We start from the raw sequence: 20000 nt of genomic DNA on the forward strand, positions 1-20000 counted from the left end.
GAAGTGTTGCTTTTCTTTTTGTTTGTCCGATTTCTTTTGATGTTTAACGTTTGTTTATTGTTTTCTTTTTGTTTTGCTTTTAGCCGAATTTTCAAAAGAAACGTAACATCGTTTTTCATTTTTTTTTTAATAAATAAATGGTTATTACTTCGCTGAAAAACACACGTTAAAACAACCAGGCAACGCCGGGTATCCCCCACTAGTAGAGAAATAAAAAGGTACAAACCGAGTTGTGTGTTCCTCAACGTTTTATCTTTATTCCGAGACAAACCTCTGATGAACACATTACTTTGTTTGTTCTTTTTTTCTCCATAATAATATATACAACATCTGCATAAATCAAAATATCATATTTAGGTGGATTCTATGATCGTGCTACACCGGTTGTCCCTACTAGTATAGATAAATGCTTTTGCAGTTTTAACAAAACAGCTACAATCATGTCAAGGCGTTTCCATTTGCGCTGAATATCCACAGAATGCCAACATCACTATATTACAGATGAACATATCCACTGTGAAATTTCCAGTTGTATATTAATTATAATAATACTGGCAAATAGATTAACACTTTTACCTTAATAACGCCTCAAAATTAGATCCGAAAACATTATTTAACAGTAGAACGTTGCGATCGGCCAGCAACAACAACCGTAATCTTATTATATACGAGAAGGGAGCATGCTCAACCAGGCAGCGCTATTTAACGGGCCCTGCTAGTATATATGTATATATATACGGGGTGACCCAAAGAAACGGGTCGCGGGTACACTTGATGTGATATCTCTTTTATTTATTCATCTATTGCCCTTATTTTACAGGACATCGCAGAATCAACGACCCTGAGTACACCAAGACCCCAGGGGGAGCTGGGACAAAGAATACACTGTGTTAAATTTTACTACAAGACAGGGTTTTTTAAGATGACCCAGGACAGTTTCATGCATCAGTTCGAATGTGAAAAGGCTCCATCCCAAAACAGAATTCAGAACTGGGTGGACCACTTCGAAAAGTATGGGACCGTGGAGAACCTCAACGCTGCCAGAGAAAATCGTCCAAACCACTCAGGACGTCCCAAGAAGCGAACTTCTGAGCTGGTCGAATGCGTGATGGAGTCTCTTCAGCAGTGTCCGAACCGCTCTATGCGGAAGCGAAGTCAGTCCCTCGGTATGTCCCGTGAGACTTGCAAGAGAGTGCTGGTGAACGATATCAGGGCTTACCCATACAGAATACAGACGCTGCAGACCCTTACAGCCTCAGACAAGAAGCAGAGGGGGTCAAAATGCTCGAGAAGATCGAGAAGACACCAAGTTTACTTAACCTCCTTTGGACTTCAGATGAAGCCCACTTCCATTTTGATGGAAACGCGAACTCCAAGACAAATGTCTTCTGGTGGTCCTCCAGACCCAATGAAGTAGCCACCAAGCCCCTGCACTCTCCTACGTGCACGGTGTGGGCTGCAATCTCGGCCAGAGGCATCATCGGACCAATATTCATCGAAGAATCTGGCGTAGCAGTGAGAGTCACCAAGGAGCGGTATGTGGTGGTCCTCAAAACCTTCAAGAGTGAGCTCCGGACCATCTACCCGTCGCTCGGAGCAAGATCTCACAGCTGAAACATGTCTCGAGATATGCTGAAAAAGAACTTCGGAGGCCGAGTCATCAGTCTCAAGATTGATTTTGAGTGGGCACCACATAGCCCGGACTATATCCCTTCAGATTTTTTTTCTTTGGGGTTATCTTGAGTCTACGCAGGGAAACCCAGAACCATCACGGAACTCAAGGAAGCCATCAGGGAGGAGATGAGAGCCATTACTAACTCGGTCTGTAAGAACGTCATGGACAACTTCGAGCTGCGCCTCGAGAAATGCACGGAGCTAAATAGAGGCCATCTAGAAAATATGCTGTAGAACGAAGAAAAAAAGGGCAAAGACCCTAGTGTGCTGATGTGATGTTTTGAATATAATAAACTAGTTATGACCAAAGTTTCATTTCATTCGGAAAAAACACTAAGAAACGGAGTCTTGTTAGATAGGGACCCGTTTTTTGGGGTCACGCTATATATATATATATATATATATATATATATATATATATATATATATATATATATATATAGTAAGGAGTGCACAGTTCTCATCGTTAGTAGTGGAATTTTGTCCGATGCTGACGAGATTAGTTACTCAGCTACTTTGGACTTGACGGACTGAGCATAAGACTCTCTCGCGTTCCTTATTACATATCTCTAGGGGAGTCTGATACACCAGAAGGGGGCTTATGTCTCAGTACATCTATTACGTTGGAAACATTTGCAGCAGCACATTCTGGAGAGAATCACGTCTGGTTTTAGGTTTTTGCTGGAAGTTGTGAGAAGTGTATGTAAGCGGTCTACACATACTATTAACGATTCCATTAATTATGATACTATAGAAAACACATTATTTTTAAAACATGGAGCGCATATTATGTAGATCTGATATAAATGTACGGAAGCTACCCTAAACAACCATAGAGTATCGATATAGTGTCCGGTAAGGAGAAGAACGACTGAGAACTTATTCCATTTTTATTTTATCCTTATTGATACAACCAAATTATCAGAAAATCACAGTGGAGACATAAAGAAGGATGTACATAGCTCAGGACAAGGTGTTAGAAAAAGGTCTTAGAGACTGTCATTGTAGGGTCACACGTGTGGGTTCATACAGAATGAGAGCTACGTCATAATCAATGGAGAAATCATGACAGAATCTCCATCTATCATCTATCTTGTTTAAGTGGGCAAACTATTCAACATTCTGAACGTGAATGTTAGTCGAAATAGGACGTTCCTATTTTGAAAATAGATAAATAATTATTATAATTCTTTTTTCTATCCTTTGCAAATGATTCAAATTAAATCGTTGCTGCAGTTTTAACGCTGTAGCATTATCCTGCATGAAGATGGGCTTATCATCCAAATTCCGGCCAAAGTAGGGGAAAAAACACTATATTAATGTACTTGATTCAATTAATTTTACCTCGCAAACAACCCATAGGCCCTGGACCATTGGCATTAATAGTGGCTCGCGCCAAAACTTTACCTCCATCACCTTGCAGCGTTAAAACTCTGCAACTACGATTACATTTGTTGTCCTTCCTACGAGGGACGTACTGCCTACTAACGAACTTGCTTTCATCGCTACTTCTTTCGACCAGCATGAAGCGTCACGATATTTATTGCAATTGATGAAATCCAGACGGCGTTTTTCGTTCTTTACATATAGCATTGGCTTGCGTTTTGAAACACAACCTCGCAAATTAAATTCCTTCAATCTGTTTTCAACTGTAGAAAGACAGTACCTTTTACCGAAATTGTTGGATAAAGGGAGCCATTTTAAAACTGTTTCTTAAGCTGCAGGTCTTGATATCATTGTCCGCCCTTTATGAAGTAACTCGAAGACTACTAGTTTTTAAAGAGACTCGATATATATCGACTAAATGCCACGTTGTATAGCTATGAAAACACACAATGAAAATTACACATAGCTGGCAATGTACAGAGGTTGCTGCTCACTAATTTAAGAGAATTCCTTAAAATGTGAAGGCTGTCAAATTGGGGAAGGGCTAGTCTACTAAATATAAACTAGTTCATTGTGTTTCTGTTGGATTTTTGTTGCATTAATGTTGTAAGTTACATTTAACTAACCATTTTCCATTGTCCGGAATATTATTTTTGTTTTTACTTCTCGATTTGAAGTAATTTTTTTAAAGTGACGTGAACACTAGTATACTTCAATTAATTGTCAAACATAAACAGGTAAAATTTAAAAAAAAATGACTAGTGCGGAATTTTTTGTTTGCGGTACTATATATATATATATATATATATATATATATATATATATATATATATACGGATCTTAACGTCTGTAACATTGTTAATGATAGTAGGCTCTCAGGATTATACACCCAAGAGTTGTTGTTTTTTTCTACTATATTATCTCAAGAAAAAAAGCCTGAGTTTTACAGAGATAAAATAAAAGATTTATATAGCAAACGGGGGACAAAATAAAGATACGCCTTTGAACGTTAAATAAGTCGACGGTTTATATCTGACATTGATTATTGTACTTCTTATTTTATTTTCCCTCCATCTTTGCAGTCTAAGCGATCTGTCGAAAACGTCGACATAAGGTTTTCAAAGGCAATTTCCTCACAGAATTCCGAACATTATCAACAGAAATGATGGAAATATATGTAAATTCTATTGTATTACACATTATTCGAAATCGGAAGTAATGAAACGTAGTGCTTGACCCAACACGTTGTAATCTTAGTCGCAAAAAAACAGAACTTAAACTCACTTTCTTGCAAAAACATACTTCTCCTTACAGCTGCTGGGTCTCATGTGATCATTTTTTCGAACATGCTCTCGAACTTCATCCAATCTCTCACGTGGCGTTTTCTATTACGTGATCTTTCTTCTTATTTTCTCTTACTGTGACGTCATATGGCCGTCTGTAATGTGTTACAATGAAATTGCTTGTTGAAGAACAATTTGTCACAGCTTACATATTTAAAGTTTACGTACTCCTGCTTGCACACAATTAAATAAGCTCTGATCACGTTGCATTTATCAAAAATAGGCAAACGCAATTTAAATCAGTTATGGATTCTTGTGCCCTTTACGCATCATCATTAATAAAAAAAGATTTACCATAGGTACGCGAAATTTGTATTATTTGTTCTTTTATGCTACTATTATTTTCTTGGATGTAATGACCGCAACATTTCGGGTAGTGTAACTCCCAGCTTTTTTTATGCGTCTTCAACTCGGCAATCGTTATGACGAAATTTGGTATTTATTATATTTTACGAAACTGTTAATTTTATAACTTCTCTTAGTGTCCTTCTGTTATGAACGTAATTATCTGGTAGAAATCTTAAATTACTCATAATTATATTTATATGTAGTTAACAAGGCTTTAACCGTTAACCCCTGTAAGTCAGACGATATATTTGTACACTAGGTATTCTTGCGGACGTATACAGAATATGCATGAGAAATAGCACCTGGAGAAGGTCGTAATTTGCATCCATCGAACTAATTTATGCTGCAGCATTCACCTCAGGCGAGTTGATTTGACTTTCCTTTTAAGAAGGTGGTCTAGTGAATAACATATTCAAATGCAATCCTCAGTCACAGACATACACCGGTAAACATAATTGACAACGATATGCATTTTGCAGTTCTTGGATGGATGTCATGGCGATATCCTACTGTTAAGGAACAGTAGCCTGTTCTTGTAATTAAGTAAAAATGAGATAGGATAGCCGATAATTCGAACTTGGGAAGCTGGGTTTGGAATTAAGAATTCCGATCATAAGTTTAAAATACATAATACAGATATGTTATTGAAAAAGGAATTTGATGATTCAATTCTGTTTATGAAAATGAAATGAAATTAAAATAAGGAATCTGAAACGAAAATGATGAACATATTTATAAAATAGGTTAGTCGGAAATGAGGTAAGAGAATTTCTCTTTACAAGCATGTGTGGTCGATGCAGGTGTTTTGGGCATGTTTTAGACAACGTGAGGTATGTCAGGCTACGGGATCGATATGCACGTTGTTTGGTCATGCAATGACGTCATGGTTAAGGCATGAGTTCTCAATATAGTGAGAAGTCAGTCAGGCAGAGAGAAGTAAGAACTGCCGTCATGCTTGGAACCGAAGGTTAGAAGAAGGAAATAATGTAGAAACTTTGAATTCCTTGATGCGAAACCATTGACCGGTCGAAGGGAATAAACGAACATCATCATATTTTTGTAACTGTCGTCTTCGTGTTATGTCATTAAACAAGCAAAGTTATTATGAAATTGTATTATAAGAACTGTGTGTATAAACTCATCTAAGAATGTGTCTCTATCATCTTAAGAATGTGCCTACCTCTCAGTATCAAGAAATAATGAATGCTCCTTCATTATGATAAGATTCTTTGATATCTATGCTGATTACACGACCATCTATGGCAACACATCAAATGCCGTAAATGACAAGGTTCTCTCTGATTCTCTCTCCTCTGATCTTGAGCGCGTGGTACAGTGGGGAAGAGGTGGCTGGTTACTTTTAATGCATTCAAAAACAAGCATCTATCTTTACATCAACGCTCTGATCCACATATGATATCAATTGAAATGGATGATTCTCGTCTTGGGGAGGTTCCATGTTTTAACAAGCTTTTGGGTTTGACATTTAATCCTGATCTGAAATAGAACACGCGCATAAGGTCTCTTGCCAAGGACGCTGGGAAAATTGTGGGATCCTTCTACCGCTCCAGAATATATCTCACTACTGATGCAATTCTCTATCTGTATAAAAGCCAAGTACGTCCAAGGATGGAGTACTGCTGCGACATCTGGCCAGGAGCTGCTAAAAACAGACTATTCTGCCTTGGCAGAGTACAAAATAGACGTCGTATCTTAGTGGGGAAGACCCTTTTCGCTTCCCCGCAGCCTCTCTCCCACAGAAAAGACGTTGCGAGCCTATCATTGTTTTATGGTTATTTCCATGGCAAGTACTCTTCTGAGATCAAATCTCCTGTCCCCCTTCGCCAATCTTTCACGATAAACACCCGTCTGTCTGAAACTACTGTCAATAATTTTCTCCACTTTATCTGTGCTAAACGAAAACAGAGATTCCATGAGCAGAGCTTCTTTCTCAGAAATGCACGCCAGTGGAACTCTCTTCTATTAACCTGTTTTCCACCTGACTTAAACTTGGATATCTTCAAATCCAACATAAACAAATTTCTGACAAATTGCCCTCTTTAGTAAGATACTCTATCAAATCTCGAATACGAATGAGTCCTACAATATTATCTCATTGATTACTGTACCCGCAATAACCCTTAACCCTGAGTGGCCTCCGGGGCTTGATAAGTGGTGACCGTCATGTAAAAAAAACAATGAGAATTATCATCACAAAAATATATGTGTTAAAGAAAGATAATGTTTATAGAACACTCCCATTCAGAACTGCCAAACCGTATAAATGTCAATCTCTATCCGTCTCTTCTATCTATATATCTTATTTCCTCTCAATGTGTATTACATGTGCCCTGTCGCTCTTTATATTTACCCTTCTATCTCACTAACATGAACAGTCAAGAACTCCTAATATATAACACTACATATACCAGTTGTATTTCCTAAATTGTCACCTATAACGTACTAACAATATTAAACGTTGCTTACCTTCGGTGAGAAATTGTGTGGTAACATGTTTATGCGGAATCGATCGAATTCATGAGAAGAAAAATCAAGATGAACTCAATAGTATGAATAATTCAGATAATAAAACTTTATTTTAAAATATCTATAATTTTTTTTTAAAATGTCATAAAAGAAAATATATCGCATTATGAGCTGAGCTTAAACGAAGTAATTAGTTCTCTGATAATTAGTTCTGGATATCTTTAAAAACGTTAGAAATTGAACACAATCTGATAATAAAACGTCGATTGGGATCGAACATAAGTACATTCTTGCATCTATTAACAGCTGATGTTGTTTCAAAGTAAAACCACTTTGTCTTAATACACAGATTTATTGATGCAATTATATTTATTTGATACAATAGAGTCAACTCATATGAAGACCTGCAAGGCACTCGAGATTATTCATTACTGAGTGGCAAGATGTTTGTCAGGCATCACAGTTTAAATGAATAATAGTGAGATTTTACTGGAATTTTGTTATTTAATACGACAGCTCTACAATATCTTGTCCAAATTGTAATGTTCTATTGAGCTGGAAAACAGCTCCGTGGTAAAGTGTCCTCAATGGCGGACATTTCCATAAGAAGAAAAAAAAACGTGTACATAGAATTTGCGCTTACTCTTAGGTAGAGATAGAAAGTATGGAAAATGTTGACAGTGTTGGAAAATGTTGAAGATGGGTGTTTGTTTTGATTTTTTTTTTCATGAAAAAATCAAACAAACTCATAACGTCTTTTCTGTGAGAACAACGTTTGAAATGAATAGTCAAGTAAATTTCAAAGTAAGGTTAGTTCGTTATTGAGTTAAAGCAGCTTCATCTTGCGCGCATACTTGATACTAGATACGGAAAATGAACAACCTCCCTGTGCACCGTTTCCATGACAATACCAACCAGCGTACCTATCAATGGAATATAAATAAACATCTTTCTGCTTAACCACTTACTCCGTTTGTCCCCGTATAAAAATGTCGCTATCACAGTGGCTTATGCTCCTTCAGTGGAAATTTGCCCTCTGAGCAACTGGTTTTGATTGATATTCTAACCACACTTGATCTGGGGGGGGGGGCATAAAAAAAAACTTTCGTCGATCAATTCATTCTATTCTTTTCTTTCTATTTTATTATATTTGTACGGAATTAAAGACTATTCTTTCTTCCGATTTATGAAAAGTTTTGATACTTATGTATTTTTGGTACTGCGCTATGTTTAAATTATTTTGCATGTTCAATTCAAGATATATGTTTTAATCGAATTTTTAGGTGGAATCACAGAATTGTTAAAAACACCATTCCCTTTATCAATGTCAAAAAATAGATTTCGAAATAATGACGTTAATATTTCAGCGCAGTACCAAAAATACATAGGTACCAAAGTTTTTTTTTTTAATTCGTCTGCTTCATTTTTCAATGGCTAAGCGCATTTGTATCCGCTATTTCATTGGCTAATCAACTTGATCAACGTTCCGGTTGTTTACGCCAGCTTCTGATTGGATCTGAGCCTACATTTACGGAATATATACGGACATTACAACCGAATCGTGTATTTAATCTATGAGGGCCGATTGTTTTCGTTTTATAAGGCATAGCGTAGTTGAAGTATCAATTTTATATGCTTAGTTATTATCGCTGGTAGTAAGGATTGGACGTTCTATAACCGGGCGATTATTAAAGGATAAATAAAAACAGGGTGATTATTTTTAGGATGTAGGGTTTTACGTCATTAACTTAACTGTGTTGCTCAAATAATACCAGTGAACAATTAATGAGCAGTTTTTTTTTCTAAAGCTACTCGTATGTGAAGCACAATGCTGCAGTTATTCTCATGAGTATGACATGGTTGTTTTAAAGGACAACGTCAACAGGTTTTTAAAGAACTGTCCTCTAAAATAATTTTCACAATTTCGGTACCGATTAACCCATGGGTTGGCTCCGGGGGTTGATGAGTAGTGACTAAATGAAGTAAAAAAAATACATCCCATGTATTTGATTGATGAAAAGGCACTATAAGGTAGAACGCATCTGAAATATTTTATCCCCTGGTTGCTTGTGTGCGGTTTAGAATCAAGTAAAACTGAATGTCGGTTATTTCGTACACACGCTTTCAGAATGATATACGAATAATTATGCTGAGTAAACACGCACACAAACGTTCATAGATGACGCAAAGGTTATTTGCCATTGTCTTAGCTTCTGCTTTGTCAAAAAGTGGCATCTCTACTTCCTGTTTCGCATTCTTTTCGCATCCGTTATCTCTCTCTCATTTTCGCCCAAAACACTGCATGTAGTCATGCATACATTGCTTTCATTTCAGCAGGCGAATATCTTCGTTTTAAGGTAAAAATCAAAAGCAGCAGGAAATATGGTGGGATCCTTCTACCGCTCCAGAAGATATCTCACTACTGATGCAATTCTCTATCTCTATAAAAGCCAAGTACGGCCAAGGATGGAATACTGTTGCCATATCTGGGCAGGAGCTGCCAAAAACAGCCTATCATGCCTTGACAGAGTACAAAATAGACTTCGTGGTTTAGTGGGGGATGCCCTTTTCTCTACCCTGCAACCTCTCTCCCACAGAAGAGATGTTGTGAGCCTATCCTTGTTTTATCGTTATTTCCATGGCAGATGCTCGTCTGAACTCCAATCCCTGGTCCCCCCTCGCCAATCTTTCACGAAAAACACCCGTCTAGCTGAAATCACTGTGAAAAATTTCCCCCCACTCTATATCTGTGCCTAAATCAAAACGCGGATTTCATGAGCAAAGCTTCTTTCTTAGAACTGCACGCCTGTGGAACTCTGTTCCGTCTGCCTGCTTCCCTCCGGACTACAACTTGGATGTCTTCAAGTCTAATGTTAACAAATTCCTGATGAACCGCCCCCCTAGTTAAACACTTCATAAAATATCCTCACTAACGTGATGTACTTACAATAACCCTTATCCCTGAGTGGCTTCCGGGCCTTGATAAGTGGTGATCACTGTGTAAAAAAAAAAAAAAAAAAAAAAAAAAAAAAACAATCAAATTATAATAGTAAAATCTTTCCCAAGTTAAGAGGGCACAGACAATAATTCAACGAACTAAATTAAGATTTCCACGAGGGAACAACAAGGAAGTTACACACACAAGTATGTCGACGTACAAACAATATATTGTACAAATATCAATTTAATTTTTTTTAATTACATATTTGCTTGCATATTATACTAGCGGAAGTACCCGGCGTTGCGCGGGTGTTTGGAGGTGTGCGGGTCGAGGTGTTGGTGGTGGTGGGGGGGTAAATAATAAGCGAAGTAATAATCCTGTTTACTATTTTTAAAACTTATTTTAACAAAAATCTGATAAACAAAAACCAAAAAAAAAATGAAAACCAAAAAAAAAAAAAAAAAAAAAAAGAACGTGTTCGGGAATAAAAAACACAGCGAAAATAGAATGGTATAAATAGCCTTGTTTCAATATTAAAAGTTTAAAAATTGAATATATATATATATATATATATATATATATATTTATATATATATAACTCTGATTGAACCTGCAACCTTAAGATAATAACGCTGTCCGAAAAAAATAGCGAACGGGCGAAATAATTATTTAAAAAAAATCGGATAAACAAAAATAAAACAAAGGAAAAAAAAACAAAAACAAAAATAAACACAGCAGAAAAATGGTATAAATTACCTTGTTTCAATATTAAAAGTTTAAAAATCGAAAAAAAATGTATCTAAGAACCAGGATCGAACCTGCAATCTAACGATAACGACGCTGTCAATTAATTAAGTGCGCTATAAACGCGTGACGGATGTAGGCCGGCTTTTATAATATTGAAACGAATTCAAGGTACAACGTCTTTTGTGCGTGTTGACGCATGCGTAGAAGCCACCTTGCCATGATGTTACGAATTTTTCCAACCCTCATGGTAGAAAATAATCTGGTTGAGTTTGAATGAATTAATATTTTGGCCAATTTTCCGATATTTGTCGGGCGAAGTTTCGAGGTTTAAAATGATACCTATCTTGAGAAAATCCGTCGCATCTGTCGAAAGTTTTGCGAGACATACATACATACATACATACATTTTCGCTTTCATATATATATATAGATATATGTAGATTATATATTTCGGCTTTAACGTCTTCCCCTTTTTTTCTGTCAAAAACAATTTCACAACAGTGCGATATTTAACCTAATAAGGATTAGTAGTAAGACAGTCAATAAGGATAATCAGCAATCTTTTCCCCAGTCTCGCAAACTATTTTCTTCCTCTCGCCGAGAACAAACGATGGTCTGTATGTATATGCGAGCTCGCAAATCGCCAGAACAGTTGAATAAGAAAACTCCTTTGTGAACAACGTTTTTTTTTTTGTAAAATAAAAGAAAAAAGATGCGCACGTTTTCTACTCTTTACGTTACGATGGTTTCACTTCTGAAGCGTGACTTTGATGAAACTTCCGTTATTGATTTTAGCATCTCATTAGATTTTCAACCTTTTAAATTCTTTTCCCTCGACACTTATCAAAACTTGTTCATAGTTCCAGTTATTGCATTTGTCTGAATTTATCAAAAAATTATTTGAAAATCAATTATTTATTATATAATCGGGTTGAGTTTTCATTTTCATATTCAATTTATTCTATAAATAGCACACACACACACACATATATATATATATATATATATATATATTTATATTATATATATATATATATATATATATATATATATATATATATATATATATATATATGAGAAAACAGTTAATAAAACATGTTAAAAATACTTTTAAAAAGAGTTAAAAAACATATTTAATCTGAAAAGGAAACCCTTGATAAGGACTATCCACCTATCTAGTGTTTCCTTTTCAGATTAAATATGTTTTAACTCTTTTTCAAAGTGTTTTTAACATGTTTTATTAACTTTTTGCTCTTTTTATAAGGTCTATCTCCTATTTGGTTTATCGAGCCTTTACATCTGGTTGATATTACTTTATAAATATTAATTCTTTAATATTTATAATATACTTTAGTTTTACAATCTTGGATCATTTTGGTGAATTTAATTGTATTTTTTATTTTATTTTATATATATATATATATATATATATATATATATATATATATATAATGGTAATTGATAAAAACTGAAGAAAGTGCTGGATACTGTTGTAGAGCAAATATGCGTTTTATTTTTTATCTATCTTATGTATCTTTCTGTTAGGTTACATTATTGTTTCAGCTACCCGGCCGTTTTTTAGCCGTATGTAGCTTCCTCAGACTTCTACGGTAAAAACACCCTGTAAAACCTGACTTTTCTGTAAAAGTCTGAGGAAGCTACAGACGGCCAAAAAACGGCAGGGTAGCTGAAACAATAATGCAACTGAACAGAAATATACAGTAATAAAAAATAAAACGCACATTTACTCTACAACATATATATATATATATATATATATATATATATATATATATATATATATATATATACTAGCAGTTCAACCCGGCTTAGCTCGTTCCCTATGTACTGTTCATAACATGTCTTACGTGTGAATACACTTTATGTAAGATTTCAAATCTTTAAACCAAATTTGTCTGAGATATTTCTTAATTTCACTTGACACCAATTTTTACCCCTTAATATTTATTATTTTAGTCTCAACTCAAAAGTACAAAGTTTTAACCATGTCCAAGTTACCGACATTTTACGTCTTTAGACACAAAATTAGCAGAGAACGTTTGTAGAATCTACAAATTCAACTCTTTCAACTTTGACATTTTAGTAGCCACATTTTCGTCTCAAAACTGATTATAATGCTTGCCACATGTCTGCTTACCCATTATGTATAAATTTCAAATGTTTAGACCAAAAATTAGCTGAGTAGTTTTCAAGACACCGCAAAGGTCAAATCCTTTGAATTTTCACCAGTTAGAAGCTCAAATTTGCGACCCTATCCGAATTAAAAGATTGCCTTTTCTCTTAGAAGCTGTTATGTAAAATTCCAAATGTTTAGACCAGAAATTGGCTGAGTAATTATGCACAGAAAGCAGAGAAAAATAGTTTTAAACTTTTACCCTAATTTTGACCTGTTAACATTTATTTTTCTTGGCTGAAATCACATTATAAAGTTTGATCGATTTCCAAGTAACCTACACTTAAGATTTCAAGAGTTGGTAGAGTTTTCAAAGGTAAAATCGTGGATCTTTAACCTCTTGACAGCCAAATATCTGATCGAAAACCGATTAAACAGATTTTTCCGAATCTCAATACCCCTTATGTCAAATCTTAAATCTCTAGACCGAAAATTGACAGAGTTATTTGTTAGGGAAATTTATACAGACACACACACACGCAGATATTTTCACTTATGTCGGTATATAGAGTGGTGTCCATGAACTTGTAATGAATTATTTTTAAAAACATATAAGAAATATTTCGTCTTTTAAAACGGAATATTATAAATGAAAAGTCCCAAATCTTGTTGTGATCTGTTGCTTTATGTCGTTCATACTTTTTCCTGGGTTTTGTAATTAGATATTTCATTTTCGATTTATTTAGTAAAGTATACGCATTTTTCCCAGTGCTCTAAAGCTAATTGTGTAATTTGACCGATTTTCATTATTATAAGGATAAAACAACTTCCTGGCTACATCTATATTTCATCTTTGCTATGGCACTCAACGTCATTTGTGGTTGCATTACAGCTGTTGTCAACTCCTATACTGTTTATCACTCATTGCCCGTTTTTTTAACAGATAGAGCTCAATGTATTTTCGGTTGAAAACTGCAAGTCGGTCACTAAGTATTTTTTTTATTTCTTTGTTTGTAAACCTAGACCGATATATACTTATTAGATTTCGCTCAATGTATCATTGACGTCTCATAAATGGATCATGATATTCCGTCCCATTCCTAAATCAGTAGCTCACCATAAGTTTCAGATGTTCTTTCTTCTGTAATAAAAAAGTGCTCTCCTCTGTATACATTCAACTCCAAGATAATTCTGATTTCATTTTAAATAGCTCCACATGAGGAGTTCCGGTTTTTACTGTAAAACACATACTGTGGATTAATGAATTCCGGAAGTTTATTGCCAATTCTCCTTTTTTTTAAGCATTTATAATTGGTTAAGTAAATCAGGGAATGAAATTTTACCACACATGTTGATCCAGCTCAAGGAAAGTTTATCTTATGAATAATGATCTATTATTGAGATTTTACTTATTTATTTTCGTAAAAAGTAATATTTCCAAACTTTATATATGAATGATACTGTGCAATAGGTTTGAAACGGTAATGGAAAAACGCGATATATAACCTAGCAATAATTTATTTATAAAATCATAAATACCTCCCGCACTGGCGAAAATAATAAGCTACTAACTTGTATCGATACATATATACATAGTGATCTTACATTACATATGTCCTTGCAACAGCCCTCGTGGCTCCACAACTTCTCGATCGTGCTAAGCAAAAATCTTAAACTATTTTAATGAATTTGTTCCTTGAGATGTTGAGATGCCTGCTAAACACAACCAGAGTCCGTCACAATTTAATTAACTTAATCTTAATAGCCGACCTTTATTGCAACTGCCCTAACAAGATCAAACACAACCTGGGTCAACTAGAGGTGGTATCTTATTGAGAAATCATGGCTCTCAAAGGGCAGTTTCTTCGCTCTCAGCTGTATGTAGTTTATTTATATAAAATGATAATTATAATTTCCACTAATAACGATTACTATATTATCCGATTCAGTACGGTATACTCCATAATCCTTGTCATCGTGGGGCCTCCATGTCTTGATAAGTGGTGACCGCTATTTAAAAATGCCCTATATGTCATGTATCATGATGTAAGTTAAATCTAAAGAGAAACATACATTTATAACGCATTATTGTCTTATCAAATGGTTACTTATTTATTTTATATTCCAGGTATTTACTTTTGTGCAAGAATAAAAAATTAGAAATGCTTTTGTGATTTTATACAGTATTAGGGTGATAACGTCGATAATAAATCGGGATGTTCCGTGTTTTATCGAACTTTTTATTATCCGTTTTCAATACTTATTAGAGGCAATGAAATACAAAACCTATCTACAGACACTCCCAGACACATAACGTGAGCATTTGTGTTAACATTAGATAAAAACCTCCTCCTGTTTCGGAATCTATAGGACGGGAAAACAAGAATGCAGGCACAAAAATGCACACAAGATCGATAAAAAAATCCTGAATAAATAGGAAAGGTGTAGGTTTGTATTTAACAAAATACGACGACTGCAATAAACTAGTTACGAGGTGGTATGAATAAAATACGACATAACAACATAATTACAAAAATAATACAATCGAAAAACTAAACGATAATACAAAAAAGTAAAATTATTAAAATAGGGCAAAACTAAAAAGAGCAGCAAAAAAATAAACTAACACAGTAAACAACACGAACAAAACTATGATACAACGAAAACACCAAACCTAATGGTAGTAGACCAGAATTTATAAGGACGCTTTCCAATGTGCGTGCGTCGAAATAGTGAGAATTGGATGGAATTCAAAGAAACAAAGTATCTGGAATAAAATCATTTTAGAATAGAAAGTTTTGCGGTATCTGTGAATCTAAACAGAAAAACTGGGGGAGGATACATATCGGATGCGTACTGGCGGGAGATGGACGTGTTGCTACGTGGTGGCGTGAGAGACTCTTAATACACGTTTTCGGAACGCAGAGTTTCTTAACGTAGATACTGACATGCAATGACTTATTTCGAAAGTTCCATGAAAAAATACATTTTGTTTCGATCGGAAAAGCTGAGTAAAATATATTACTTTTGGTTCCTTTGCCACTGTCTCTGCATGCAACTTTTGGTTTTGTGTTCACATGTCACGACGAAGTCATAGTTGAAGCACGTGAACGATTAGATTAGAGGATCCATATCGGCATCTTTTTCACGGGGTTAATCTGGAAGTTGGTGCTAACGCTCAGTTGAAACAATGATTCAAGAAATATACGTTGATGTTGATTTTGGAAAATTGAGTTTCGCCTTTTCTGGGGGCTTCACATTGTACTAACATCTAATGAGCCCTTGGAAGGGGTAAAGTTCATTTATCCGAAACGCGACGCCATTCAACAAATACACCATTCGACAAAAACGCCATTCAACAAAGACGCCAATGACAAAACAGTAGAGGGAAATATATGAAAATACGTTTATGAAAATGCTCTTTTCTTATGAAATGTATACGTTAAGAAGAGTAGTGTACATTGCCGTGTGAAATATGAACACAATATTGAATTACCATTTATTATTGTATTTGGTCGAGTGTTCGACGCATGTTGGTATTGAATGTACTAATCGTTTAACCAATGTAACAGCTCCATATTTTGGAACTTAGAATTAATGCAGAAATCTATGCAATATTTCGAACGCAAAACTTTCTTTTATATGTCGATCCTAAAACCTATGGTATATGAACAGGTGTATTAATGCTATTTATCCGGTAGCGTTCGAAACAAAAGTATAATAAAGAGGCTCAGATAGACGAGGAGGCAACCAAAGAAACATATCGAATGACAGAGGAACATAAGGAAACAGATCGTATGATAAAGGGAAATCCTAATTTTGGAATATTTAGTTTTCTTTTTTATTTGCAATTTATGAACTAATCCTGCCTATTTTATTACATGAATTCAAGAAATATGCAAAACTATTGCTACATCAACTACTCCATCCACTTAGTGATTTGTCCTGGGAACCTTTGGAAAATTACTATGGTCTTACTCTTTTCATGATTGGTTGTCTATTTTGGGTGATTAATTTTTGTTTGAGAAATAAAATATTATTATTTGAGTTAATTAGAGGGTATCATTCAGTTTAAACTAACCCCGGTGCCCAGCGTTGTCCGGGTGTTTGGAGATGTGTGTTCAGCAAACAAAAGAGTTGTAGATGGGAGGTAAGGTCGAACCCGAAGCGAAAAGGAGGAAACGAACGTGAAAAAGGTGACGTCTTTGCTGCTGTTCGCTTAGTTAAGTTTGCAATAATTAACTTCAAATGATAACATATGAGAATAATAATTAACTTCAAATGATAACATATAAGAATAATAATTAACTTCAAATGATAACATATGAGAATAATAATTAACTTCAAATGATAACATATAAGAATAATAATTAACTTCAAATGAAAACATATAAGAATGATAATTAACTTCAAATGATAACATATAAGAATAATAATTAACTTCAAATGATAACATATAAGAATAATAATTAACTTCAAATGATAACATATAAGAAACAACCAATTTTTACCCATTTTCTGAATTTAACGTAACCGTTATGTTATTTTAACGCCGTAACATGGGTTCTGCTTGTTTTAAATGACACACTAAAATTATTTAGCACCAAATTTTAGTAGTATATTACCTTAATAGAACTAAAATTACAGTTCAACAGATAATTAGTAATTATTAGTAAATAATTGAACAGCTTTTGGGCAAAAACATGCAAATTGAAAAAAAAACTTATAAAATAAAAACTTATAAAATAAAAACGTCTGAAAAAAAAAAATTCTGAAAAAAAAACCTTCTGAAAAAAAAAACTTCTGAAAAAATAAAAACTTCTGAAAAAAAAACTTCTGAAAAAAAAGTCTGATGAGATATTGACTGTGAGTACCGATTTAGTTTTCAAATTATTATTTTTTTTTCTTGGAAACTGTGTGCTAATTGATTCCCACATCTTTATCATCAAATGCTCTGTTTGATATTCAATTGCCCATGATCAAGCAATAATCCAATTGTTTCTTCTGCTCAAATCAACTGTACTAAAATGTGCTCAAAGACTTCCTTTTCGACAACACCGTTTTGTAATCGAATTTCTAAATTCAAAAATCGCGTGCCAACCCTATTTGAACTAATAATGATATTCGTGCGCCCGGCATCATAAGACGTAAGGTTCCTGACAGATTGCCTCGCGGGTGACCGCTTGAACAAGGAAAATAAAGAAAACGAGAGATGCTACGTACTGGTTAATTTTCAGTCTCGAAGCTTAGAACGTCCGATTAAAACAGACGGAGAAGACGTAAAGGGTCTCTTTCAACCGGGGAAACACAGCGATGTTAGTGCACTGTCGACATGTCTGCAAACAATAGGTTTGCGGAATTACATCGAACTCATTAAATCCATTGTTGACAGGCGTTGGGTAAAGTCTTGTTGCAAATCTTTTAACGTATTTGATGAGACATGGATGCCACCTCCCTTAAAGCGGATACTGATCGATCTCTTAAACACTGACAAAGTACCCCTGTTTTATGTAATTAATCATGCATTATTTGTTAAAGTAATTGGAGTGTAATGTCAATTAATGCTATGCCCGTGGAGCGAGGATATAATATTCTATATGTTTTTGTTTTACATTATGTATTTTCGCATACGTAACTTTTAATTGCTAAGGGAAAATAATGTTATAATTGAGTGGCGCTCTGTTAACCTTTACAGAGAGAAAGTGAACCTAAATTATTTAATTCTTTGCTGGAGTTGTTATTTTAACCAATTTTGGTTACGTTGTTTACTTAACAGAAAACCGTAATCTGCAATATACTTATTCTATAATATAGGCCTCACTACTCCTATCTCCTTTTTTATCATATACACCTAAATATTTTAACTGTTTCATTTTATATATATATATATATATATATATATATATATATATATATCATTTAATTGGAATTCATTATTTAGATGAGTATTATTTATTAATTTATTTATTGCGGGCTATTATCCTCATCTTTCTTAATTGCTGTTTCACGACGTTTCGGGGCCCGTGGCGCAGTGAATAGAGATGTTAAATCTCTACTCTTTGATGTGAGAATTCTCTGAAGATATCGATTTCAACTCTACCCAAAGCCGCCCAGAGGCTTATTTGGACAATATGTGGTGAAAGGACAACAACTATGAATGGCAAGGATGGCTGAGGAGGCAGTTAGGAGATTCGCAGTTCCTCTCCCATCGCGTTTACCACCTGGCGAAGAAACAGTTAGTGGAAACCTCGTGAAACAACAACAAAGTAAGATGACGATAATAGTCCGTAATAAATAAAACATTTCATTTTAATGCAGTTGAAGTTCTCATAACTCAATTGACCTCTTTTCATAAGCTAATACGTTTCTCTATATGAGATGTATAGATACTTGTATATAACAGTGACGTTCTCTTTTATCTGAATAAACTAAAGATATACTATGTTCTATGTAAATAGTCAATTTAGAAAATTATGTTCTCGAATTATTTACTGTTTCAGCAGTAAAGAATTTGAGAACATAAATTTAAATAGATTATGGTATATCTTTAGTCTATTCATTTTACTGAATACTAGGACAAGGATTAATGTAGCCTAGAGTATCTAGCTTTCTGCTATTACTCAAGGTATTATGACTCAGAGAAGGAGTAAAACATAGGTTAGCCATATCTATATTGTATCTGGTCTCAAAGACTGATTTTGGTTATGGGAAAATATTATTATTTCAGATTATACAGACACCACCTTGTACAGAGGAACCTTGGAAACTTAAGAGCATTGTCTAACAGGCATTCAAACACTCTCCATAATAAACTGCAGTGAATACTATTATCACTACCAACATTATGGCACATCGATAACAGATGAAACTTTGTGAGTCAGGATGACAGTTTGTGCCAGCTTAAATGCTGTTTAAGTTCAAGATTTTAGACGTCACAAAA

The sequence above is a fragment of the Euprymna scolopes genome, chromosome 26, assembly GCF_053919585.1.
Source record: "Euprymna scolopes isolate OS-2025 chromosome 26, ASM5391958v1, whole genome shotgun sequence".
In the NCBI taxonomy this organism is placed as follows: domain Eukaryota; kingdom Metazoa; phylum Mollusca; class Cephalopoda; order Sepiida; family Sepiolidae; genus Euprymna; species Euprymna scolopes.